At 49.5% G+C, this 26,890-nt stretch overlaps 1 protein-coding gene and 1 pseudogene across 1 annotated transcript in view; both read right to left on the bottom strand.

The window, feature by feature from the left end:
- The window catches only part of LOC144114635 (protein qui-1), a 565,534-nt gene that overhangs the window by 131,461 nt on the left and 407,183 nt on the right, over positions 1-26,890 (bottom strand). The gene's annotated exons all lie outside the window — the stretch shown is intronic.
- LOC144116413 (uncharacterized) lies at positions 12,538-18,472 on the bottom strand (annotated as a pseudogene).

Here is a 26,890-nt window from a genome sequence, read left to right as displayed (position 1 = left end):
CTCCATATACTTTTGACTGCAGGCATACGCTGTTGCAATCGAGAGGTAGCTTAATTAAGCAATTTCGCTCTTCAAAGTAGATATAAAGTAGGCAATTTTACTTTCTGTGTGTGTGAGTATCTTTTATCATGTGCTTGTCTCTGCTTGCCAGTATGACCTGAGGATAGCAGTAAATTTTGTCCTTCCTGAAAACAGCCAGAAAGCAAATGCCAAACAGGTAGGTTTGAAACGTGAGCGGAATAAGAGGCCTTCTCCGCCCAGTCTCACGATCCTTCCTCACAATAAATCTGACTCTTTCCCAACTCGGAGGCAATTAATATCATAAAAAAGGAGTTCAAGACATGGCACGAACGGGAGCCAGTAGAGTAGCGAGTCAAGAAATGTATTAATTACTAATGAACTTCGTAAGAAGGAAGCTAGCGCGCAAGGTACATCGTTAACGTAACAGTCTACGTACCAAGTTAGATTCGATCCGAAGCTACTCCTGCGAACAGGCACCGTTATTTTTCTAACGTGCCTGGACTACAGAACGAACGGACCGTGGAAATGCATTTCTCTGCGATTATAACGGCAGTCGAACTATCGACCACGAACGCTTTTACGCCGCTAAAGACGAGGAGTAGATTATACCACTCCGTAACGAGCAATTCAATTCCTTCAAACTTTTATATTAAACCCGCTTCATTCAGTTTGCGTGCGAGTAGCGTCGACAGTTACCATAATTGCAGCGTGCATCTCTCCCGCTAAAGCAAGCGATCGACCCTTTTCTTTTTTTCAGTTCCGAAGCTTCAACAAATCGGGATGCAGTACGTTCTCCTTCTGCCACCAATTTCCCCAATCACGTCTCGCAGGAGAGATCTGCGGCCGCCGCGCGAATTGCCAGAGCGCCGCAGTCGTTTTTCACAGCGAGAAAGTGGAGCAGAGTGCGTTATCGAGCCTCCTCGCGCTGGTCGATGGCGTGTCGAAACCGGAGCCAGCCAGATTCGCGACCTCGTCCTCCAAAATCTACGTTCTCTTGCCCCCTTGTTTCTACCACGAAACTCTCCAATGAAAGACGGGAAAGAATGATGTAAAAGCAAAAAAAGTAAAATGCTGACCTCGACAGGTAGGCGGAGATGAGACACGTTGCTCATCATTAGAACAAGTCCCGCTTTCATCGACATCACTTTTAATTGTCGGGAAACTGTAGGATATTGTGCGGTACTGTTATGAACATATTGATGGCAGTAGCCTAATCTTCCGATATTAGCAAAATCTCGCTCTTAAACCTTGTCCTGCGCTCTCACTGAGTAGCTGACACTACCACAGAAAACCAATGAGGCGTGTTTCTGACAATAATTGTGAGGCAACTATGGAGTATTGTAAGGTACCGCCTTAGAAAACCAATGGGGTGCATTTTTGGCAAATAGAATAACAGAAAACTGCATGCGTACCAAGGAGAGAACTGCGGACACATTTAGTTTTGTGCTACAATTTTATCATATGCGAAAAAAATTGCATTAATAAACAACTTCCTGCTGAAAAAATGCTCTTTTTAAAAATTTTAGGGTATGACTATGGAAAAAGATAGGTGACTATTATAGTCAGAAAGCCGCAGTCAATACGCGAAATCTTGGGTGCATGACCAACACTTAGTCTGAGAGTAAGGCATGAGCATGAACAAAACGCTTAGAGGAACGCGATATCTCGGAGAACAAATAGGTATATTTGCGTCCTTGAAATTTTGTTAGTTTTTATTAATGCCGCGTAATCTTGGTGCGAGGCAAGTAATAACACGTCCCGTGCTTCCAGAACTGCGTGACATTGTGGGGACTGCTCCGCGTAGTCCCTTTTGGTTTTCTTCCCTGCGATGCGTTTTCCCTAGTTAGTTAACTTAACTAACAAGGAAGGGCGCCAGCGTCGCAGCGCCACGAGCGCCACGAACGGCGTTACTGCTGCGCGTGACATGACGTGACACTTTCTCTTGGGCTGAGAAACTCGACGCGTGCAGACGTGTCTCCGCGGCCCACCGCTCTTCGCTAGCTGGGCGAAGCCTCGTGGGGGAGAACGTTCTCCCGCATCTCGTCCCGTCCGGCCGTAAAGTATCTCCCCTGCCCCAGCGTGGGCGAACATTCGCTCGTAACCTTGCTGCTGTGTCGGATGACCTCAATTCCTCAGCGTATTTTGTTGCTAGCCGGCATTATTGTTGTTGTAGCAATAAATACCTTGTTTGTGTCAGCCAAAGTGTCCTTCCTTTGTTTCCCTCAGAGCAAGGCCCGCCGTGATCAGTGTGCGCTCGGTACACTCTAAGAACTCGTATGATAGAGTATACCGGCTACTGTACTCTCTATAGCAGCATTATACTCCTCCAAATTGCTTAAGGAGTGAAAAGCCTCCTTCGGCAAAGAGTACAACTGCCAATGCACTCTCTCTACGGCCAGAAAGAGTTGGGGAATATTTTTTTCTCTCACTTTTGTAATGCAGCGGAGCTATATAGTCACCTACGACCCGTACCGGGCGCAAGCTAAGCCCGCCCCTGATTACGCTTAACGTAAATAAAGAGCTATCTTTTTGAGCTGCAGAACAGAAGCGATATGCTTGAGCAAAAGTTCTGAAAAAGTACCATTCAGCGAAAGCATGCTTTTACGTACATGCATATGAGATGTGACTGGCTTGTAAATGTCGCAATTTACCCGAAATCTAGCGCCATCGCTAAGTATTTTACACCCTCCGTGGCTGCCATTCACATTTTGGTACTTATGTTTCAAAACAGCGACTTTCCGAGGAAAAACGATTCGCAGGATAGGGCGACGCTTCAATTCAAAGAAAACAGTTCGGTCAGATCCCGTAAACCTTCTCGATTCGCCGCAAAACATGACTCCAGATAATTCCTATTGCAGTGCTGCTACGGTGCGAATGCTCGACGAGCGCTAAAGGGAAGCTTCACATCATTTTAATGCAAAGAATTAGGCAACACGACAGCAGTTATCTCGTTCACAGAGGGCGAGTATTCAACATACCGTGCACCATGAAATTGCTTCCGAGCGAAGATTATCCGTGGCGCGCAGCTGCTCTCCGGACTGTTTCATCGTTTACTGAGCTGTGCAAACTAACGCGATAGTGATCTGTGAAGTTAAACGACAGAAGTTCGCGAAACGTACGCAGGTGCCGCCGCGGAACTCATAATGAAAGCATTTATACGTGTTCCAATCCACCGACTCCCGTTCGGGATAGTGAAGAGGTAGCGCACCCAGCTCGCAACCCAAAGTTCCACGGTTCGATACCTCACTCCGGCGCAACTTTCCCCACCGAAGTTTCGCAATAAAGGTGTACATCTACTACTGCAGAGGGCGTACTCTACGAAGGAGTGCGGCGATTCTGGAAAAAGGAGTGGAATATGGGACAACCGTATACTCCATCGAAAGGCGTTCCCAGCACTCCTTCTGTTCTTAAGAGTGTAGCGTACGCGATCACGGGGTGCAGTCCAGCGGTTTTCAAATGTATCAGCCGTGGTTAAGCGGGGAAAATGTATTATCCCCCATATTACAATCCCGCAACATTTCCGTGACTTGTTTTCGATGTGAGAGAAAAGCGAAAAACAGGCGAACCTTGTTCACCCGTTTTTCGAAGCCGAAACCTTGTTCGGGACGCCCTGCTTATGTAGACATCAGCTACGCGGCCTCTGGTCACCGAGATTTTTTTTATAATGATATATTTAGTTTCTATGAGGTCTTAAATTTCACATTTATTTTCAGTTCAATTGAATTCCAATTCTATTGCTTATATCCATATATTCATAGGGAAGAGGCCGAGGAAAAAGTATGCACGAAGCAGCAGCACAGGCGCAAATGTGCGCATAATCTCTGCGGCGATAACGGACATGCGCGTTTTTTGCATGATAACATTTCAAAACAACACACACATGAGTGAAATGAATGTACAATGATAAATCACGGGCCTGCGTCGTTTCTACCAAAAAAGAAAAACAGAATGTAAGCTAGAGTGCAGAATCGATATTCTCATGACAGCCTTCCGAAACGCATGCCTACACAACAGTGAAATTCATACGCAGCGATAAAGCAAGAGACTGACTTGTTTCTACAAAAAAAAATGAAGTTAAAAACTTGAGTGTAAGAACGATCTGAATTCAATGGGCGTTAAGCTAAATATACTTACACCTACAGTTTTGAAATAATTCAGGAGTACAGGTAAGCTGTAGCGAATCATTTGAAGTCCGTAGTTTGCTCTATTTCGAGTTATTAATGCACATTAGATGGTTCATCGACACGAAACCCCGACGTCGCCCAAAAAGTGGTGGCGTTACAGTACTCGCGATTGGTCGGAACAGCGTGACGTCATCAAAGCGGGAAAACTCAAAATGTTAACCAGTAAAGTAAGTACTATTACTTGCAACTGCGCCACCTACAAAGGAATAAAATAGAGAATAGAATTGAAATATAACTGGAATAGTATTAAAACAGAAGAGGAATAAAATTGAAATAAAATCGGAATAAAATTGCAATGGAACAGGTATATAACTGAAATATCATTGGAATAGAATTGCAATGCTTTCGCACTGCAATGCATTGCAGTATTTGTTGTGCCAAAATTCCGTGTGTCGTGTGTAGCGCGGTGGTACTGTTTGAAGCAGGTTTGAAATTCCTGCCAGTGTTAAGTTATCTCTATTGCCATAACAAAATTTTCGCAGCAGGTTATATCAGTACACCTGTTGAATTTTTAGCATATTGTGTTTCTGAAAGAACCTGGTGGTGTGTTCCGGCTATGAAGAATTTTTAATTATGCGCATGATCATTTTTGCAATAATAATATCTTACTGAGGTTTGACTGAGTGGTTGCGCAACATACCAAACGACAAAAATTAATGTGCGAAGCAAACAGTGCTTTTCAAATTAATAATTTTTACGAAAACTGGAGACCTCCGACAAATTCCCCGAAATGGTAATGCAGCTCGACAGTTGCTGCTCGAAGCGTCGAACCCTTTCTGCAAGAAGAGAGGCTGTGAGTTGTCTGTTTGGGATGGACGCGCAGTTTTAAAAGGGCGCCCGGTCCGCGACAGCGGGCGATAGTTCGAACAATATCAGCGCTGCTCACGCTGACGCGTAACTTTTCTTCGGAAATCAAGATTCGCTGTCTCCGCTGAAAATCTGCACCATAAAATATTCCTCTTTCCTTAACTCCCTTTTGTTTCTCGCACACAAAAGAAAACTGCTACGTGGCAGAGATTTAACCGCCCTTTCTGCCCTGGATACTCGGAGTTAGACAAAGAATACGATTATCGACGAATATCTTTTTCTCAAAGGACTTGCAGCAGAAATAGAGAAAAAAGAAAGCAGCAATTATGTCTTCTTCTTTCACAACATTACAAAAAAACCTGAAAGTTTTTATAATTTGTCTTCATCAGCAAGAATAACATGTCTGTTCTGGATGGCTCTGCCCCCTGCGAGGTCTATGTGCGCTTTGTCTGAACGCCACTGCAGTACCGGTCAGTGCGACAAACAGTACTTACAGTACAGGCACGCACCGCGACGGCTCAGAGGCTTTCGCATTCGGCTGCTGATAAGGAGACTGCGGGTTCGTTCCCGGCCGCGGTGGCCCTGATTCGATGACGAAATACAGAAGCGCCAATGTGCTGTGCGATGTCATAGCACGTTAAAAAACCTCAGGTGGTCTAAATTAAAATGGAGCCTTCCATAACGGCGCTCCTCATGCGTCAATTCGGGACGTTAAACCGTACAAGTTAAGATTTTCTCACAAAAGTACAAGAGCAGCTCTACTCATACCGTCAGGCCTCTCACCTACACTTCAACGCCCCCATAACATTACTTGGACCCCGGGCCATTCAGGTCTTGAAGGCAACGAGGCGGCAAACGATCTAGCTCGTGAGCTAACAAACCGAGCGGATCCTTGCCCGTACCTCACCCGTCTACCATCAAACTATGGGGAACGGCTGGAGATGCTTAGATTAGATCGTAGAATATATCCCCCTCCCCATATTAAACTCACCACAGAAGAAGCCACATTTTGAAGGCGAATACAAACGAATACCTTCCCTAACCTGTACTTGTACAGCTTCGTTCACCCTTCCAAATACCGCCCCTTCTGTCCATGGTGCGGCGATAAGCCTACGCTGTTTCACATTTCCTGGAATTGTCCCCAAAAAAACCACCACATCTAAAAACATTACAGACATCATACGAGCAGTGGGAGGCAGCCCTGACCAGCAATGGTCTGGAGGACCAGTGTCGCATCATCAGACTGGTCCAGGCATCCGCCCAAGCCACCAGAGTCCTGAACTGAGGAGTCCGCCTACCTGACTCGTAGCACACTTCAATGAAATAATAAATGTTTACCTCTCTCTCTCTCTCTCTCCGACTGAATTGCCCGGATTTGCGACCTTGCGCAATTTAAAATGCACTACGCGCCTTCGTGTGAGCGTATTAGTGGCAGATGCTTGAACCAGCACACTACAACGAATTTTTTTAAAAACAGGATGCGAACCAAATTACGCCTCGTCTTGCGCATTGATTTACGTTTGGCGTGATTGGTGCGTAATTAGCGAACGTACCAACGTTCTGCATTGTTTGGCGTCTACGATAGAAAAGTAATGGAGAACGAAGAACAGTTTTCCTTTCGCTTTGAAAAGCAACGTTTTTTTTCGCCTTTAAATGCGGAATAGAGGAAGACAAAATAGATGCCGATCAAACGCATACACAAACCAAGAGAAGGAGGGAAAATAAAAGAGCACAAAGAAAAGAAATCAGCGGGGAGAAAAAGGAAAGAGAAGAGGGGCTCTCACACGCCAGAGTAAAGCAGCCTTTTTCTCCCACGTTCTCAGTGATGTAAGGCGTACATATGCCTGAAAACGAACAAATACTCAACGGGGTTCATAGACTGAAAAAAGAAAAGCAGGGAATTGAAAGGCAGAAGTGCCAAGTAAAAAAAAAATAGCCACAAGAGAAACGAGCGAGGCGTACGTAATAAAACACCGGACGGGAGGTGTAATGCAGGTGGCAGTGATCTGCTTCACAGACTGCGCGGCACGTTTTCTGTCCCACGCATCCCTCTGGCATCTCGCCGCTAACCGCCGATTAAGAAATCGCCGCATGCCCGCAGCATTGCGTTGCGCCAAGCAAACCACAAGAAGGGCAGTGCCTCTTCCCGATGGCGCCTCCTCGGCGTGCGGCTCCGCCAGCGATCCGCGGGAAGAGAGCCGGATGAGTGACCATCTGTCGCAACGTGAGCACACCCGCGCCGCCCCAGCATATACGTGTCAGATGGCCGGGTCACGTCAGGCGCTCTCACCATTTCCTTGATGGTCGTGCCGCGCTGTCTGAGTCGTATGTGCGTACTTCGCGTTGGCGTAAGGGCCGCTTCGCTTCAGCCTGCTGATATTGGGGTTTGGATGGTCTGCTTTGCGTCCGTGTTCAATCCGCGGTCAGACACGGCCATTTCGGCGGGACTTGGCTCGTCGTGATCCGTGTTACTTCCCCTAGCGATCCCAATCTCTCTCTCTCTCACTTAGACTCGTGTTCAGTGGAACGTGTCGTTCCTTATTATTTTGTTTTTCGCGGAGGAGGGTGGGGGTAGGGTTGCGTTTGCGGAAACCGCGATACGAAGAAGCTAGCTGCTGAAGGGACCAGGAAATGGAAGAAAGCCGGGAGGAGGGGAGATGTAATTTGGATGAAACTTCTGATTTTGAATACTACTCTCGTACACCAACGTGCGAACACATTCTTGATGCGCCGGCATAAGTATCGAGTGATGGTACTACAAATATTGTTTTATATGCTGATGTGCACAGCTCACTGGGGTGAAAAAAATTATATAAATAAAGAAAATTAGAAGTCAGCACGGAGCAAAGCGGCAGACAACCTCTACTTAAATTTTATAAAGTTTTCCATATAAATCACGGCGCGATCAAGTACCAATATCTACTGATGTTTTAATATTAAAAGCCACAAAAGAGAAACGTGAAACTAAGCAAGACGGATAAACTAATTATCGGGAACACCACCGACGTACGCGGAAAGGTGGCTGCTTTACTGAGAAAGCCGCAAATGAAAGTCCGGAAACTCTTCCACATTCGAAGCTCCTACTAAAAATTGACTGCCGTGATGTCTCTGCGACCAATCAGAGGCGTCGCTTGCAGAGACCGGAAACACGACCGGAAACCGGAAAACCGGATGTCAACAGACCGGTGGTCACGGCGGCAAGGTACAAGTGAAGTCTGCCTCGGTCCCCCACTATTTCAATGGAGTCTCCCCGCTGCATCGCGTGCGTCTGCGTCTTGTTGCGACGCGCGCGTACGGTAGAAATAGGCTCCGTGGGTACGAACCAAACTACGGGAAGTTATCGAGGACGGCCGCGGACCACAGAACAAACTCCTTATCGCGCTCACGCAAGTATACATCGGCGACGATAACGCGAGATGTGTGCGCTGTCGTTAAATGCACACGTAAACTTCGAGGGATCCTCAAAAGCATGCGAGCAGCAGTAGCGCTCTAACATATTTAATTCAACACCACGCTTGATTGAAAAATTGCACGCGCATTTCTCATGAAACAGCGCACTGTGCTGTCGATTATCGCGCGTTTGTTGACTGCGCAGTAAGTGCGACCGCAGACAACCCTTGGGATTGACTCTGCTGTATTCGTTGTGATCTTCACGTTCGTGAATTGCTCCCTGTGAGTCGTAGGTGGATACAAATCACCGTGCGTTGTGCCCAACCGTATTCTGCCACCTGCCGGCTGTGGCTCTCAGCAGAGCATGCTTGCATAATCCTGGCGAACATGCATCAGCTGGTTGAACGTTTTTCTCGCGGAAAACCCTGTCCTGCGCGCATGATTACGCGCGGTGGGAAACTTTCTTCTTTAATGAGTCAAATTAGAGGTGATGATGCATGCATGTGGCACTTAACAGATATTTTTCGGCACATTTAAAAGCATGTTCGCCTTTCCACTACGCGGAAAAAATGAAAGACTACACGCTCGCATCGCGCTTTACACGTAGAAAACGTGCGTGCATGCGCGTGTCTCCATTAGCCCGTACAAAAAAAAAGATATAAGCGCTTTACGATTTCATAACGCTCGCAGCCTGCACAAAGTATCTGATTCGACCCCTGAAGTGAGAACGAACCATTTTACCGGCCGCGTAGGAAGCACACACAGCGTGAATGGCGCTAAGAGCTTGTGTTCCTGAACTTGCTGCGTACAACGGCTGCCCGCAGCCTGAGGGCACAGAATGCGAGGAGAAAGATGCATAGCTCCTGTTTGCGGATAACCTTTCTTTCTGCACAACAACAACAACAACCTTTCTCTTCGTTGCCTGTTTCGCGCTGTTTTAACTACGGGACTCTTCACATTGTTGGATATGCTCTCTGCGCTGCTTTCCTTGCATTTCGAACCTTCTTTCTGCACAACAACAACCTTTCTCTTCGTTGCCTGTTTCGCGCTGTTTTAACTACGAGACTCTTCGCATTGTTGGCTATGCTCTCTGCGCTGCTTTCCTTGTATTTCGACGGTAACTGCCCATCGAGACGGCAAAATGACCTTCCTCTAGAAAGCTCATCAATACGTCACCCGTCACGGCTGCAAGAATCTTCAAGTGGCGGCGCCACGTGTATGTCGCTTTTACGCAACTGTCTGGATTATAAAAGTGTTTTTTTTTTTCACAGTAAAAAAGACATTTGTTATCAGGTGACCCTAACCTATCAATCTAGCCTGACTTAGTATTTCTCTTTGGTGTTCCTTTAGTGGGCTGAATCTATATGTACGAGAAAGACTTTCTTTTTCTTATTCTCTCTGGCGAGTGCATGAGCAACTTATACGCAGAAACAACGTGTAATATAACTACGCTAAATCTAGGCACATGAAAAAATTATGCACAATTGAATATTGTATAGTAAACAGAAACTGAGATCGCGTCAGAGAAAGGGAATGGAGCAAATAAAGAGAGTGCAACAGCTCTGAAAAAAAAAAATGACACGGAATACTGGCATTAACTTTCTTAATGATTGTAGTAACCGACTTCTTTCAGTGATTTGAGCCTTTGCACAACTTCACCATTAGTGCAGAACAGGAAGTGTAGTTGCGGAAGGAATTAACACACCATGTCTCTTTCCCAAGCGAAAAAGCCCTCCATCACGCTGCGTATATTTAAAGAATCCATTCGAGGACGAAGTGAAAGCCGTTGCTCTTTCGAAGCTTTACTTTCCTTTCAGCTATATATGTCTGCAAGGCTGCATTTCGATGGGGAAGCAAAGCCTTTATGCATTTTCATGCGCGCACACAGACACACACTGTCACTTGCGCAGCTGCTTGTAAATGGACGCAAGCGTTGAGACCGTCGTGGGTGACTTTCCGGGCGACTTTAAATGCAAATTACTCAAGGAATACGCGTAATCCATTGCGAACCATTCAAAAGACTTCACCAGCGGAGGCAAAAGCAGAGAAGGGCAAAAAGGGGGTTCGCGAGAACACGACTATCCGACAGCTTTAACACCCTCAGATTCATTGTCGCACGGCAATGGACAAGTTGCGCTCCTTTGCGAGAGGAACAATTTGGGCTTGAAAAGCCACACTGTGACGAACAGAGGATTACGCGCGGTGGTAAACGCGAGCACACGGACAAGGGCTGCGCTCGCGAAACAATGGGGCACCGCGCAGCCAGTCGTCTGGCGTTCGTTCGCGTTTTTATCGCCATTATTTTTTTTTCTGTCTTCGCTTGTGTGAAGAGACGAGACTCATTTCCAGGCTCGAGCATTACCACCTAATCCCTCTGTTACAAGACAGCGAGAGAGAAACGCAGAAAACGTAGAAGAACAAAAGGCCGTGAGACGAAACAGTAAAGGTGTTTTGGAAGCGATCTTCGGCACAAGCAGCCGCCTTACGAAAGGAGTGGCGCCTGCAGAAATGCAGCCCTACCCATTTTCCAGAGAAGCCCCTTTATTCTATCGAGACTGTCTTCTTCACTACTACTACCTCTTCAAGTTGCTGTTCTTCAAGGCTCGCCAGTATAACACAGCCTTGGATGACCTTTATTGCTATCCATGTCAGCTCAGACCTGAGTCGACTATCCAGGTGAGCTGCGCAGCGTGGGCGCTAACAGCACCGAATATTTGCTTCACTACATTCACTGAATCGGCTCAGCCCCTAGTTTTGAATTTCCTATAAATGACTAATTGAAACCCGATCCGAAGAGTAATTGGCACACTGTCAATGGAGCTGATCCTTTTTTTTTTGCTACGGCACCAGCATGGCCTTCTGTACAGCGCGCGAAGCTGCGCGGGTCAAAATCTCAACTCCGTAAAAAAAAAAAATGGAGGGGACACGTAAACTCCGCTTTAAGGATATCACGTGACAGCGTTAATGTCCTTATATGCGGAATTAGTCACTCAATTTCTCATTCACAGGCGTCTGGGAGTCCTCACACCACTCCTTCCGCAATGGTGCAGCGGTTAAGGGATGGGCGACTGCCCTGCTATGGAATGCGCTGCAACCGGTGCGGCCTGTGCGACCCACGTTGCTCTTCCCAGGCAACCTCTCGTGATCAATAATTAATTTAAGAGCTATCTGCCATGGTGGTCAGTTTGCGCACAATCCAGACTGCTCACAGGCCAGGTTGCGATGACGCCACAAGGTCACGTGAACTTGGTAGGCCACCTTGTTTGTTTCTCCGGCCACCGGGGCCACCCTACACCAACCTTTCTTTTTGCTGACACCGCGGACAACGCCGACGTTGGATTTTCTGGGTAACGGTGCCTTTAACGCTATTGCATTAAAAGTGATACAATGTTATGCGCAAATTAGCGTTCCAAAACAAGTAACTGAAAGAACGTCACTGCGCTACAAGACGTTGACCCAACAATGAGGTGAGAGACAAACACTTTATTTGACGGCAAATTAAGCGCCTAGCAAGTCTTCGACCTATTGCAACGGGGATAGTTGGTCGGCCAGTTGTGCCGACCCCAACCAGGCAAGCCATGTGGAGGTTCGGGGATGTAGGGGGATTCCAGTGCGGTGGGGCTTTGGAAGAGGCAGTGCTCCAGGTTTGCATATGGGTAGCAACAGTTTGCGCAAGAAAGGCCGGGACGCGCCCGAAAAAGGAATAATCGGGCTCGAAGAGAAGTTTGTTAAGCTAAATTTTTCGGTGGAGGTAGGTCTGAGCAATGGAGAGATTTGAGTCCGGAGGGAGGAGGTGTCTGCAGGGATTCATACAAATGACAGTAGTGTTGCGTGATTTCTTCCTTGTAGAGGACGGCTTTATCGCTTGACCAGGGGAGAGGGGAGTTGACCAGGGGATCGCAGGTGGCCGGTGCAGAGTATCGCGGGCGAGCTGACGCGCAAGCTAACTGCCTGTAATACAAGCGTGGCGAAGAATCCTTTTAATGGTTACTTTGGGCGGTCTGAGGGAGAGAAGTGCGTCAGAGAGTTCATTGTGGAGGTTTTCGGGGAGAGTGAAGGATTAGAGAGCATGAACTGCGACCATCAAGTCTGTTTATATTGTGTAAAAGAGAGAGGGGAAATTGGCTGAATGAGATTATGGCATGAGCAACGGACCGGCGGAGGTGGATGACGGGGTAGTGCAAGCTCCCGGCGTGTGGGTGTTGGGTTCGCTTGCAAAACGCGGCTGCTCCGATATTGCCGACTGAGAGCACGCTGGCATCCGCGTAAGCAGTGGTATGGAAAAAAGAGGAGGGGGATGACGTGAGGCATGGGCCTGTCGGCGACATGCGTGTAAGGTAGGGGACATGTTTCTTGGTATGAAGGCGAAACGGAGATTCGATGGGAGAGGGCTTTTTGGAATATATTTAGGAAGGTCGATGTGACGAATCCCAGCCCGCTGCAGGAGTCAACGGCCCTAGTGCGTGCCTGAGAGCCGGGCAACCCGGTGATCCTTACCGAGTTGGATGAGGCCCGAAAGAGGCAGAAACAGACCCGTGGCGTAAATGTTTTGGTTGGAGATACGCACAGGGAGATGAAGAGCAACCTTATAGAGGGTGTGGAGGGCGGAAGAAAGCTTGGTATATTGAGCCTGGGTGAGGGGAAAGTAGGGCACAGGAACAGAGCATTCGAATTAATACCAGGCCAAAGTATGCGTGACTTGACATGCCTGCTTCTTGTGCAGGCCCGCATGCCTCTTGACCACTCGCCGAACTAGGTTGGCGACCGAGTGGCATAAGGTGATGGCAGAGTTGACTGCTTGTTTATGGGAGCGTTCCTGGAGGGTGTTGCCCAGGAGTCGGCATGCTGAGACACGAGGGATTGGGGCGTTATCTAAGTGAATGGAGAGGAGATAATTGAGTAAACGTTGGTAGGGGTATGGGAGAGGAGGAGGAGCTCACTTTTTTCGGGTATGGGTTGAAGTCCGGCGCTGGATAAAAAGGAATGCATAAGTTAGAGGCCGCGTTGCAGAGTTGCCTCCACCTCTCCTGGTGACCCGGGGGCACACCAGAGGGTGACGTTATCTACGTAGAATGGGCGATAAAGGTGGGGGACTTCCTGAAACTGCTGCGAAGTGGAGCCATGCCAATCTTGAACAGGGCGAGGGAAAGCACAGTCCCTTGGAGTTCAGAACAGTGGCGGATCGGCTATTTGGTGCACGTTTCTCATTTTTCGAAAGCGCTAAAACAACACGGACAAAGGAGGAACAGACATGAAGGAACACCCCGTGGGGTGTTCTGCGGTTCAGTAGGATGTGCAGAGTGAGTGTCGTTTAGGCGGAACTGGGCTGTGCGCTCCGGAAGGAAATTTCGTAGGTAGCTTGTCGATTCCTCAGGGGGCACAGGTCACCAACTACCGCGGGTTCGGGCTTCGCACGATCCAAGGGCCTCGATCAGCCGTCAACACACGCAGCCTGAGGGGGCACCGCTGAGGCGCACTCAACCTCCGCAGGGAGGAGAGCGACTCGCCACAAAGAAACAGGCCTCCAAATTCACAAAGAAGACGTTTATTACGTCGTCCTCCAGCAGGTACACAGACTCAACGGTCACCCTGTCCCGGGGGCGCGCGAGGAGCAAGGCTACGCTGCGCGCACGAAGCGACAAGAGCAATGCGCGCCGCTAGCACGCCGTTGCAGGAGATTGTCTCCGCGGCAGTGCTGCGATCTATCTCGTGGCAACCGTTGGGCCGTTTGCGCGAGAGAGCTGGAAATCAACGCAAGTTACGCTTGTCGGAGGTCACTGGACACCACTAGCCAAGCTCGAGCCGCTGCAGGTCAGAGGACCCCGTGCTGACGATTTCGAGTATGCACTGGCCCGAACGGCAAAGGCCGCTGGATAAGAACAGTAGCGTACGCACCTTACGCTGTCTGGGAGGAGTCTCCCTCTGGGCTCCGCTCGGACTGTCGCACGGTGCGCGACCACAGGAACGGGTCCCAACTTCCCGCCAAAATAAAACCAATGGCAAAGGCCACTGGGAAGCCCGGGCGGAGCTATGGTCGAATGATATATTAGTCACCGAGCCCCTCTCTTTCGCCTGAGGCGGGAGAAAGGGCAAGATGAGAACAACGCGGGACGCTGGATGCTGGCAGCGGTCGCGCAAAGGCAACGGCAGGAAGCCAGAATTCCCTCAAGCTGTAGGTATTTTGCCACAACTTTTTCTATGCATGGCCCCGAGCATGTGGTCGTGCGAGATGGTGTCAAGGGCTTTTGCGCACGCCCACTGTGATGAGTGCGTGCACTTGAGAGGAGGGGTGTTGAGGAATGTAAGTTGGAGGAGGAAAAATAGGTCCTGGGGGAGTTGCCAGGGCGGCAACCAATATGAGAGCGCGAGAAAACGGCAGTGGCTTCAAGGTGGCCCTGACAGTGATCCAGGACCTTTCTCTCTATGGTCTCCCTCACGCACGAGGTGAGGGAGATGAGGCGAATGTTTTGAAGTGTGGGGGATTTGCCAGGGTTGGGAATCATCACCACTGTGGAGAACTTGCCAGTAGTGATTGATGTGGGAGAGAAGGGCTTCTTTTTCTGAGTCAGATTCCCAAGGAGAGTGTAAATGATGGCATCTTCCCCAGGACAGATCTGCTGGAGTTTTAAGGCGAAAGCATTTAATGGCTCATGCTGCGCCCGTCCGTCCGTTACGCTCTTGAACAATGGCCTCCGAGATTAACCGCCCGCGCTAGCACGCACGGATAATCTCGGAGGCCATTGTTGCGCCATTGGCAGTTCACTGCGCATGCGCGTGGTGGCGCCACCGACGCGGCTCCCGCGCCCGCGCCAGACGCCTCGCGGCTGTCGACCGAGTCGGGTGCCGCTCAATCTCCCTCCTAGCGCTTGCTTCAGTGGAGTCTCAGAATGCTGGCAAACGCAAGTACTTAATTAACATCTTAACCACACATCAGTGACACAATAAGCAGCAACACCGCGCTAACGGCTTTCGGCTCACAGCACTTTAGGTCAACAAAGTGCCCCCCTGAATTTTAGAGCAAGAGAGAAGTCGAGCTCGGCTAGGTTGAATCGCTCATCTAGGGAATGGGGTCTCCTTGATGTCCTTGATAGGATGGTGGCAGAGGGGGAGGGACGTACAGGTCCTGTAATATTTGTGTCAACTGTGCTGAACCTTGAAGAGCAAGAAAGTTGTCTAAAGTGGGGATGGGAGGGTGATGAGGACCGAGAAGTGAGTGACGATGCTTAAGTGCGAACCAAACCAAACAATTCCGGATAAAAGCATTTTTGAACGGGAAACCTATTATGAACGTAATTTTTTTCACATAATGTAAGATTTCACTAGAAAAATCAATATATCCGCAGATCACCTGACGGCAGTCTTGTATTTTTTATCTATTAACGTTTTTGCTACTGTCAAAAGGGTTCCCATTGGTTTTCTATGGCAGTGCTAACTGTTCGATGCAATCAATGGAAACACTTTAAAAGGAAGATATTGGTACATATCAGAACAATGGACCATTATTTCTATAATAGTGTCTTACAATTTTCCAAGTTTTAAAAATTTTGTCCGAGAATGTTGGACATGACTTCTTCACTAGCAAAGCTGAAAGACCCGGCGCATGTGTGAAGCCTTAACCTTCGACCTTTGACGGAGCGCCAGCGGTAGAGGCCTTGCGCAGCTGCTCCGTCAACGCGTGGAACCGCCCCCCCCCCCCTCTCCCTCTACTCCTCACGCGCGGCTGCCGATAGCGGCTGACGATAAGGTCTTGCATGCGGTTGCCTTTTAGGCGGTGTTGTCTCAAGTGTTTTGACACGTCCTGCTCGGTTTAACTACGTTCAAACCCCACCAATTTTTTGCGAGTGTGGCGAGTTTAGCGCGGAGTTGCGAGTTGAAGGTTCTTTGACTTATCAGCCGCAGGAGTAGTTTACGGCGCTTCCACAAGCAGATCAGATGAGCGTCGGGACAGTCAGCTGGGGCTGTGGTGGTCTTAATGTGCGTGGCCTGTTTCTGTGCGATGTGAAGGAAGCATATGCAGTGCTCATAGAAGGAAGTGAATCCGGGCAGGGATTCGAGGACTTTTCGGAATTTGTCCCATTTGGTGTGTTTGGTGGTGTGTTTGCGAAGTGCAGAAATCAGATGCAGTGAGGTAAGAAGAATGTAGCGCTCGTTGAAGAGACGAGTGCTGGTGTGTTTCCATGTGGCATGGGTGTGGGCGAGCAGGAGAGTGAGATCGGGGTTTGGATGATTGTTTTGCAGCGCCTCCTGCCCGCGTGGGAGCGTCAAGGGTATTGAGGATTCTAAAGCGGTGACGTGTGATATGGGTTTGAAGCATTCGTCCTGGCCTTATATCCGCAACGAACAAAGTACAACATGCGGGGCAGTTATAAGGGCCTCAGAATTGGAGGCGAGCTCAGCAGCATATTGAAAGAGGGGCTTGAAAAGGGTGCGCTCGGTAGGAGAGTTGCTGTAGTTTAGGACAGCCATGGGTTGGAAAGGGGTAATAGGCGAAGGCAAGAAGATGGGAATGTAGGCAAGAAAGGGGGTCTAGGGGTTCGTATTGTAGGCCTTGGCGAATGAAGGTGGTGACGAGAGGATTATCGGTTGGGATGGAGTGGAGCTCCCGATATACCGGCATATTTTGCGGTACGCGAGACTCCTGCAGCGGAAAAGCATGGTGTAGGAATGGGAGAGGAGCCATTGACAGACGGAGGTGTGGTTAGAACGAAGGGTTCGATAATTTCATTGGAGGATGTGAATTGGCGGAGCCCCCGCCTTTCCGAAAGGGTGCCTCTGGAAGTGGTGACGCGGGAGGTTGAGGTGGAGGCTGAGGGTTGTCTCCGGGGGAACGATGTGGTTGTGGTCGCTTAAGGGATTGAGGGATGACTTGAATTGGGGCGGGTGTTGTGGTGGCTAAAGTTGTCATCATTTTTTTTTTGAGGGAGGAGACAGCTTGGTCCAGGGATCCGATGCGTAAGACTAAGGAGTTGATGATGGAGAGGATGTCACGAGTCATCGTTTCGAGAGTGATGACGACGTCGGTCAGGATAGCGATTTGTTATTTGCAGAGGGTGAGACGATCAAGGAGGGCGGCACATTCTTGTGAGAAGGAGAGGAAGGAGGGCGTGTTGAGTGACATGGGTATGGCGGCCGGCTTTCCTTCTGGTTTCTTACTGTTCGATGGAGGAGCCGGCTGGGATGGAGAGGCGAAGGCCGGTGAGGACCGATGCTAGGGGGGGTTAGCATGGGTGCCCGAAGAGAAGGCTTGTCGGCGAGGGTTGGAATCGAAGTACTTGCGGGTGCTTGTGGTCGACCCAATGAGGCTGTGGCCGGAAGGACGGCACAAGCCGCTGCGGATGTATTAGGAGGACAGAGGACAGTCGTCGTCACTTGGGATGGAGGCTGGTTAGGGGGTGGCAGTACTTTCCGGCGGCGCAGGCATTGTTCATACTCCGCTTTGGCCCGGACCTGGTCCCTTTTCTTGTTGGACTAGACACTGGGGGGAGAAGGTGGGATGCTTTCCACTACAAAGGAAGCGCCAGGGCGAGTAGAGGCGAGATTTAGTGTCCGACTTGAGAGTTTTTGAACAGGTGGGATATCGAAAATTGAATTTTTCAGGGCAGCAGTAGGCGCGGTGTCCACACGCGCAGAGCTTTTCACATCGGTGAGCCTTAATGTGGTTGGGGCGGCAGCGGAAGGCGGCGCGGCGGAAGAAAACGATGCGGAATGGTGGTGCCATCAAATATAATCAGCACGGTTTCTGATGCGCAGAGGAAAGCGGGCGCAGCTAAGGCGCTTGCGCGGCGTGGACTCGCAGTTGTGCGTCTGCGCGAGCCTACGGAGCCTGCTGAGAGATTGACTTCGGTACAGCTTCGGCAATGGCGCGAAGCCGGAAAGACAGGAGAGGACGGAGAGAGCTGTGCATCCTGCGCCTCCTCCTCCGGGCAGGGGATGTGAGTGGCTACTTCGGCTGCACGTCGCGGTTAGGGTGTGTGAGCGCACTGCGGATCTCGCTTCGATGACGTGCGCGCACCGTGCCAGTAGCGGCATGAGCTGGGTGGTGGTGATATGTGCAGTGATGCAGCTTCCATCGCAAGATGAGTAAGTTGGAGGTTGTGAGGACAACCGAACGGGAAGCGGTCCTAAAGATGTCGCCGCCAAGCACGGGAACATCGCCAGCTCCTCCCACCCTCTTTCTGGGAGAGCTGGGCTTCTCCTGCTGCACTATGCACAAAACTGTGGTCACTCTTGGTTGCCAGTATCACTCAAATGGTGGGTAGACATCATACGACGTCGAACTCCAAAATGGGTATTTGAGCCAGCGAGCCGGGCCTGGAACGCATATTAATGTTTTCTCTCTTCTTCTCTCCGTGCGTCCATCTGCGGCTGCGCGTGAACCGTGGAAAGGCTCGTGGTGAGGCTGATTATCGTGCACACAGATACTTGCGCTCGCAGACCGGCAAAAGGTTTACCATAGCTATATCTCTCAGGGGCGTTGCTCTTGTCTACATTTCCGGTTCCACTCTTCTGTAGCGTGTCCAGGCCATTAAACTACGGAGCACGTTTCAGGCTGTAAAACTGTTTCCCACCTCACGTAGCGAAAATTAGGAGGTAATTTGTACGCTGGCAAATGCCACTAGTGCGCTAGCATATAATCCCATGGTACCTTCATATTTTCTCCAAGGAATGGTTGAGAACAGTTCAATCGCTGAGGCGTGTTCTGTATTATTGGGCTGCACCCGTACTGGCATCTCGGTACCTCGAGCGACAGGAACTACAGGGAAGAATTCGTGAATACACTTTGGACCAGCACCCGACAGTTCAACTCGCTGACATCTTCTGTACGAGTATATTAAGGAGGTGCTTCAATGCTTGAATTTTAGAACACTTTGTAATTGAGATGCTGTAATAGAGAAGCTGTTTCGTCACCCAATCTGGTTGACAATAAAGTGGCGCCTAGACATCGGCTGACCGACAGAGTCATAGTCCGGCTCGATCTGGTCTTCACCTTCACGCAAGAGAAGAATGACGTGTGATCTCGTCGACGGGGGTAGGTGCCAACACGAAATGCTCTGCAGGGGCATCGGACGGTGCATTCTGGGATGGGCCACAGGTGCTGCTAGCCACACACTTCAGATCGGTCTCAACGAGGCATTCAGTGTGGCGGTCGCCCAGTGCTCTTCTTCAGCCTCCTGGCGCCACCTCCCACTGGCTTGCATCCGCATAATGCTGTCGTCGCCGATCAGTCAGATATATACCTGTCTGCTCCCGTGTAAAAATTGTGAAACATTTCATATTCTGAAGACGCTTCATGGCTGTCGAATCATCCAGCCCCATCAACAGACTGTAATACGTACTGCGGTCGCTGAGAACATCGGCGCGCTGAACGATCATGGAGTGGGTATAACATGCAACGAGATGAAGGGTGGCTCATGACGATGATAATGACTTATCCCCTCCCGCTACCTCTTTTTTCTCGCAGTCACTATCTTCGCCGCTAAAACAGTGTCCCCACCGTGACAATTTCGGCCACCCATTCTCTTGCTGCAGCGGGTCATTCGTGGAAATAGCGGTCCACGCCTTGTGCAATGCATTTTTCTTCCGAAAACGCATTTTAGCCATATGATGGCCCTGCTGATGGATGTTCGCGAGGAAATGGAGTGCCCAAAGTGCTGGTTACCCTTGTTGATGTCTTGCTTACCCCTGTCTTTCTTTTAGATGGAGGCTCCTTCGGAGCTCAATTGCGCATTCTGGCCGAGCGATTTAAGGCACCAAGACCACACAATATCAGCATGGTGCCGGCGTCGGTTCGAAAGAAGCTTGGAACAAAGTTATCGTTTTTATTGTATACGAAGATGCTTCAAATAGAAATTTGCATTAGTTTCGTGTTCAGTTTCGGCATCAACTTCACATAGGTTTCAGGTCTAAGGCCAACTGAGCTTGCTAAGATTGGAAGCTGTTAGTATTTTATGCTTATAGAGTAAGTTCTTGCGGGCGCGTACTTTTGTCGATTGGTCTTGGTGTTTTTGTCGCAGCAGACCCGCGCATTACGGTGGCTTGTACTTCAGCAATAGTTACGCATCAACCTTCAGAATCTCCAAGACGGAGACCTGTCCTACGCATTCGTATGGTTCCTTTGCTAACATCAGCTCTTTTCAGTCTATCAGCTTTAGGAAAAAATGAAAGATTGCTGAAGGGACCATAGAGCAATTTACATTATTTTTTTCCGCTATCAGTATGTTGGACTCCAGTATAATGGTTCAAAACTTTGTAAGTATTGTCCTCACGTTTACAGAACTCCTGCCTTAAAAATACAGTGAATTTCGAACGGCAGGGCATTACAATGTAGCAACAGTTAGCAGGTGCCTTCTGGATAGACGCGTAGGCGCATACAAACGATACCTGAAATCCTAAAATTTCACTGCTTACTGCTTACTGTTGTATTAATGCTTATTGTTTTATTTTCTCGGTACTACTATAATAAATGATTGGACTCAGAGCACATAAAATAAATAAATAGATAAATGCGGGCCGTTTTCGTGTCTTATGGGGCTTTGAGTAACTGATGCGTCCTCCTTGCTACTTACATCAAATGCGTTCGTACTAGTGGCAGCGCCGCATCCTTGTTGCTTGCGAGACCTCTAGATATGCCTTGGGGGCAAGGCGCATGTGGGGAGCTGGCGTAAGGAAACAGCCAGGTATAGTCAACGATGCCAGAAAGATGCTGAGAAGGGGAAGCAATCAGGCCACCATACAGGGGGCAAAGAAACCTATGCGCTCGAAAAGTGGTGGTGATGATGATGAATTTTTATGGCGCAAGGGCGTCTGTGGCCACATGACACAAGGATTTTTCTTCTACTCAAGGTGGAGTCCAAGAACCATTTGCCAATCATTTCATCCCAAAGAAGCCGAGCACCAGACCAATTGAGAGCTTGTACCCATTGTATCGGTGGTGGGTACCCGGCGGCCCCGCGGATCGAACCGCGCACCTCCCGCATGCGAGGCGGACGCTCAAACGACTAGGCCATCACTCGCTTACTGTGCTCGCTTGGTAAGTGGTAGTGGAACACTGCTACCCGCCGGTATTGCACCAATTAGCAGTGCAATGGGGCTATTATAATGTGTACAGAGACCGGCGCGTACCTGCCGTTAGTTTATTTATACATCGCTGGAAAAACGGCGGAGACGGGGGCCTAGCGATGCCGTTCACTCAGTGTGGAATGGGTTCCTGGCGTTAACTAGATTTTTGCGTTAAAGCCCGACTGCTGCATCGTAAATACCCTCAGGTGGTCTCTACAGAGGCCGCAAAAAGCACCGGTCGACGCATGGAACAACAGTCGCAAGAGCCGGTCTCCGTAACGGAGGTACTATACATGCTTCGACATTGTTATTGCGCTACTCAAGGCTTACACACACAAGAACGACACATACAGATAGGGCGCAAACTATCAACTGATTTTATTGCGTGGGAAATTCGTTTGATACGAACTGTTAAGATGAAAAGACAAAAACAAGTAGCCTCATGGAGATTAGTTGTCTAATCTTCTTCCGCTGACAGGCAGGCGTAGAGGACGGAGTCTTTTCACTTCCTTAAAAAGTTTATCTCTCGCTTCGTCAGCGCTACCGACTGGTCGCTTACGCAAGTGCCTTCCTTCTCAGACGTCATGCAAAATGCTTCGTATAGCTCATATATTACATGCAGCGATCCGTTGGCCTTGAAAAAGACCAGCTGGAATTTCGCAACGGCCTTCGGGAGGAGTGTGGAAAGGACGTCTCCGTGACGGAACCGTTTAGGAGGACGACTGGCCAGCCAATGTGGCGAGACGGCCGCGCAGGGAGTCCCGATGGGCGAGAGCGGCGGGCAGCAGCAGCAGCGGCCATCCCGCGGCCAGAGTCCCCGACCGGCGATCGGAGCCGCCGTTCGGCCTGTACTGCCGCGCTGTGCCGCATGCCCTAATGGAAACTAACGGCGGCCATCGCGGCCGCTTGGGGAATATGAGCGCGGGCCGCGCCGACCGGCCACAGCCGGCGGCCCGCGTGCGCTAATGGAGCGAGCAGAGATTTCGCTGAGTCACCCCGCGCGCGCCGGACGTCATGGCAAAAACGAGCGCCCACTTCTCCGAAATATGAGCGCCATTTATCAAGGGGCTGGCTGTTCCCCTCTTGGCGCTCGCCTGCCCACTGCTACGTTTGCGCGCGTTTCTTAGTATTGAGAGGCTTGCGGGCAGCGCGCGTCGGCATGTGGCCGCGAGTAGTATCCATCTCTACGCGCTTTACGCTCGTGCCGCTTCGCAGGAGCGTGGCGCACGTGCGCGTTATATTTGCGGACATATCCGCAGAGGGACGGTGTGAGGGCCAAGAACAAATGGCCCGGAGACGGCAGCGGCGTCGCGGACCGTGGCCGCTTTTTAATTGCGCCGCCGCACGCCATCTCGACCCGGGGGCCAACATTTCTCCCTGCACGTGCGGAAGACCGCGTCGCCCGAGAGCTCAGAGCGCTTTAATTTGGCCCTGGGGCCGAGGCTTATCGCTCGCCGCTCTCCTTCAGTTCCCGGGCGCTTAATTCTCTGTTGGCGCGCCTAAGCGCGGGTTTCCTCAGCGGCCGCTCGCTTGAGAGCGCCGACATGCATGCAGTGCCATCTTAGCTCGTCTCGAACACTACGCGAGTGCAATGATGATATGCAGTTCATTCACAAATGCTTTTCATGAATATCCGTTTGGAATGTTTTAACGCGGTGGCGTTAAGGGCCCCGTTCACCAGGAAATCCAGTGTCGGCGTGGTCGGCGTCGGCGCTGTGAGCGAAAAATCACTGGCATGGCTTTGGCAGGTGGCCCCCGGAGAGCAACCTAGGAGGCAGGTGGGTCACCTAGGTCCCATGGCAGCTTCATCACAACCTGTGCAGCGGATAGCGAGCAAACTGCCCACCGTGGCAGGTGGCAGTTAAATTAACGATTGGTCGCTCGGGAAGACCAACTTGGGCTACACAAGGCTCATCGCTGGCAGCACCTGCCGTTGCAGGGCAGTGGCGCATCGCTTAACCGCCGCACCACTGCGCCAGGAGGGGTATGAGAACTCGCAGGAATCTATGGATGTAAAATAGAGAATGGCTTTCTGCATATATAGGCATTAACCCATTACGCTATCCCGTCATACTTTTAAGGCGGAGTTAAAGTGTCCCGTCCAATTTTTTCAAGATTATTTTCTCTCTTAAAACCAGAGTTCTGATTAACTTCCTGAGATAAATGTCATTAGCAGTATTGTGCAACGTGCTGCCTCTCATATTTTTACTTCGACCACCTCACCACTCAATTAAGGGGGTCGAATATGCCGCAAAAGCAATTTTTCTCGAGCTTAAAAATTTTCGTTTTCTGACGTGGCATATACTGTTTGCGTTCCGAACATTTTTTTTGCAGCTTTTTCTGCTTTCCAGAGAACATGAGAAAATAGTTAGAATGGCTACTGCTAGAACATAACAACAAACGTTTGAATTTTTTTACGGTTTTCGGTGCTTCGTATTTTGAGACAAACAAAATAAATTCTTTTGATGTCGTCATAACCAGCACTTCAGGAGAAGGGCGTTATTTTCAAAGGGAAGTTGTTGATGAACGTAATATTTTTGCACATAGTAAGATTGTACCATAACAGAAAGTATAACCTCACATGCCTCCTCTGGACGCTTGAAGCTTTTTGCTATTTATTGCGAAAAACTCACCCGATTAGTTTTATACATGGCAGTCTCAACTACCCGGTAGGAGCGCACGCCAATCATTAAAAGCAAGATTTTGCACCGCATCAGAAGATTGCACAATTCCCATAAATATGTTCAAAGCAGTATCTTTCAACGGTCCACATTCAGCTCACAATTAAAGTGATGAACAAGAAAGCTGGACTTGTTATGCATAAAGTCGCAATGCATTTTATTCATGTAATATGACATTCATAGCTATGCGCGAAAAAACTTTACTCTGTAGAATTGTTTTTGTTGGACCATGCTTTGCTATCCTTTGCGGACTTAAGTGGCGGCCACGGCACAAAAGTATTTCTTTCGCCCAAAACAAGCAGGGAGATGGGCGAGCAGGCTTTGCGAGCACGCGGAGTGCAAGTGCGTCCTGATTTCAGTGGCCCCTGTTTCAGAGGAGCCTACAGTCTTCCGGTTGATGTCGTTGCGCAAAAAGGCCTGGATGGCGACTGATTTCTTCCAGGACTAGCTGCTAAAGCTGGAGAAGATTCGGACTGAGAAACACAATATTGCTCTTCGGGTAGAGAACTGTTCTGCACACAACAATATAGTGCGATTGTGGAGCACTTCGTAATGGCTTTCCTGCCGCCGAACTGCGCAGTCGTGCTGTAAGCGCTCGACCAAATCATTGTACAGACTTCGAAAGCCATGTACCGTACAAAGAAACTGAAGCAGATTCTCTTCAATCTTGACACAAGGTTCGAGACAAAACTAAAATAAACGCTCGCCAAACCATCGAAATCAGTTGCACCGAGTGGAGAAGAGGATCTCCCGGCACCGCGCGTGGCTGCTGACGAAAAGCCGGCTTTGCCTCAGCTCATGGAATTTGCTGACGAGAATGCGGCGACTGCGCCAACGACGGGGATGCTATGAGTTCTGCCACGGAGCTCGCCACGTACGGTGCGCGTGCTAACGGAGCGACCGTCGGCGACTAGGTGTCAGCCGATGATGTGTTCATTTCCACACAGCTTACAACGGCGGACGTTGTGGACGCCATGAACAACGCGCAAGACGCGCTCAGGATTACTTGGCGGGCAGTGTCGATGAGCTGTCCGAAGAGCCCAGGGTGGTAACGACTCTTGAAGTCGCGTGCATTTGAGACCATGTAGTTGTTTCTGAGTCACTCCCGCACCTTCCGCCTCAACACGCTTTCGGACTTGGCATCAGGTCCAACCTTTGTTGGTTTGGTGTCAGGCGAACCGTTATAAATGAAATTACCTACTTATTTTGCTGGGCAGGTGCCGTAAAGTTCGGGAATGAATCTTTGTTTCTGTCAATATGCTAATCCTGCTTTACTGCGGGACATAGAAGGGCGCGATTGTTATAACGAACTGACCTCTAAAACGAAGGAATTTCGCGGCCCCATGCGCTTCGTTATGAGGCCTTTGCAACGCTCTACTTGCTAGTGCAAGGCGACTGCTTGTGACTGCATGCTTACATTTTGAAGCATGTAAGGCTATTAGCACGGCTGCACCTAGCTGTATCACGAACCGCAGTGCGAGCAGTGCTATTTCACAAAGGCGAAATGGGCGCCGTTGCGGCTAACAAGCTTGTTCGTTGCTTAGGTACTGCTTGGACGCAGGCGACGATGATCGTTCGAAACCTATAGGAATATGGGAAGTAAATGGAAGTGTGGGAAGTGACAAACGGAACGGAAACCATCTCGTGAGCAGAGACTCCACATCTGCTTTCATTGATATGAAGTGCTGCCGCAAAGTAATTGAACACTGAAGTTTCCGCAATCATACTGTGTAACGCGATGAGAAACGAAACGTTTTTCTGATGTTACAAGCTTTATGCATACGAATTCCTCCCATATGTCCTTTCTGTGTTATCAACCAAACACGAACACACCACCACAGTAACCAAGATGGCAGTTTAAGCGAGCTGGAGCTACATGATTTTAATCCGCTGATCCGGATCATGAGAGGGAAATAACTAGAAGGATAAGAATGGGGTGGAGCGCATATGGCAGGTTCTCTGAAATCATGAATGGCAGTTTATCAATGTTTCTCAAGAGAAAAGTGTACAACAGCTGTATCTTACCGGTACTCACCTACGGGGCAGAAACGTGGAGGCTAACGAAAGGGTTCAGCTTAAGTTGAGGACAACGCAGCGAGCCATGGAAAGAAAAATGATAGGTGTAACGTTAAGAGGCCGGAAGCGGGCAGAGTGGGTGAGGGAACAAACGCGGGTTAATGACATCCTAGCCGAAATCAAAAGGAAGAAATGGGCTTGGGCAGGGCATGTAATGCGAAGGCAAGATAACCGCTGGTCCTTAAGGGTAACTGAGTGGATTCCAAAAGAAAGTAGGCTTAGCAGGGGACGGCAGAAGGTTAGGTGGGCGGATGAGATTAAGAAGTTTGCAGGCAAAGGGTGGATGACGCTGGCAAAAGACAGGGTTAATTGGAGTGACATGGAAGATGCCTTTGCCCTGCATTGGGTGTTATAAGGCTGATGATGATGATTTTAAAATTACAACGAAACGCAAGACAAAGACATGAGGTAGACAGCAGGCAGAGACGCACGAGCGCTCACGTGTATCCTGTCAGCCTGATGTGCTTGTCTTGTGTTGCGCTGTGCCTTAGAAATCACACATAGTGGGCTTGCTATTGGCAACCCCTACCTGCTTGGGGATTCCGTATGATTGCTTCTTATTGAGCTCTTCCTCGCGTAAAACAGGGCAGAGAGACAACCCAAACTCCCAAACTTGTTTGCAATCAGTCGTCCACCTGATACTCAGGTGTTGCGAGTTGCACGAAATATTTT

The sequence above is a fragment of the Amblyomma americanum genome, chromosome 1 (genome assembly GCF_052857255.1).
Source record: "Amblyomma americanum isolate KBUSLIRL-KWMA chromosome 1, ASM5285725v1, whole genome shotgun sequence".
NCBI lineage: Eukaryota > Metazoa > Arthropoda > Arachnida > Ixodida > Ixodidae > Amblyomma > Amblyomma americanum.
The sequence above is the reverse complement of the archived record's forward strand: the minus strand, read 5'-3'. Positions and strand labels throughout refer to the sequence as shown.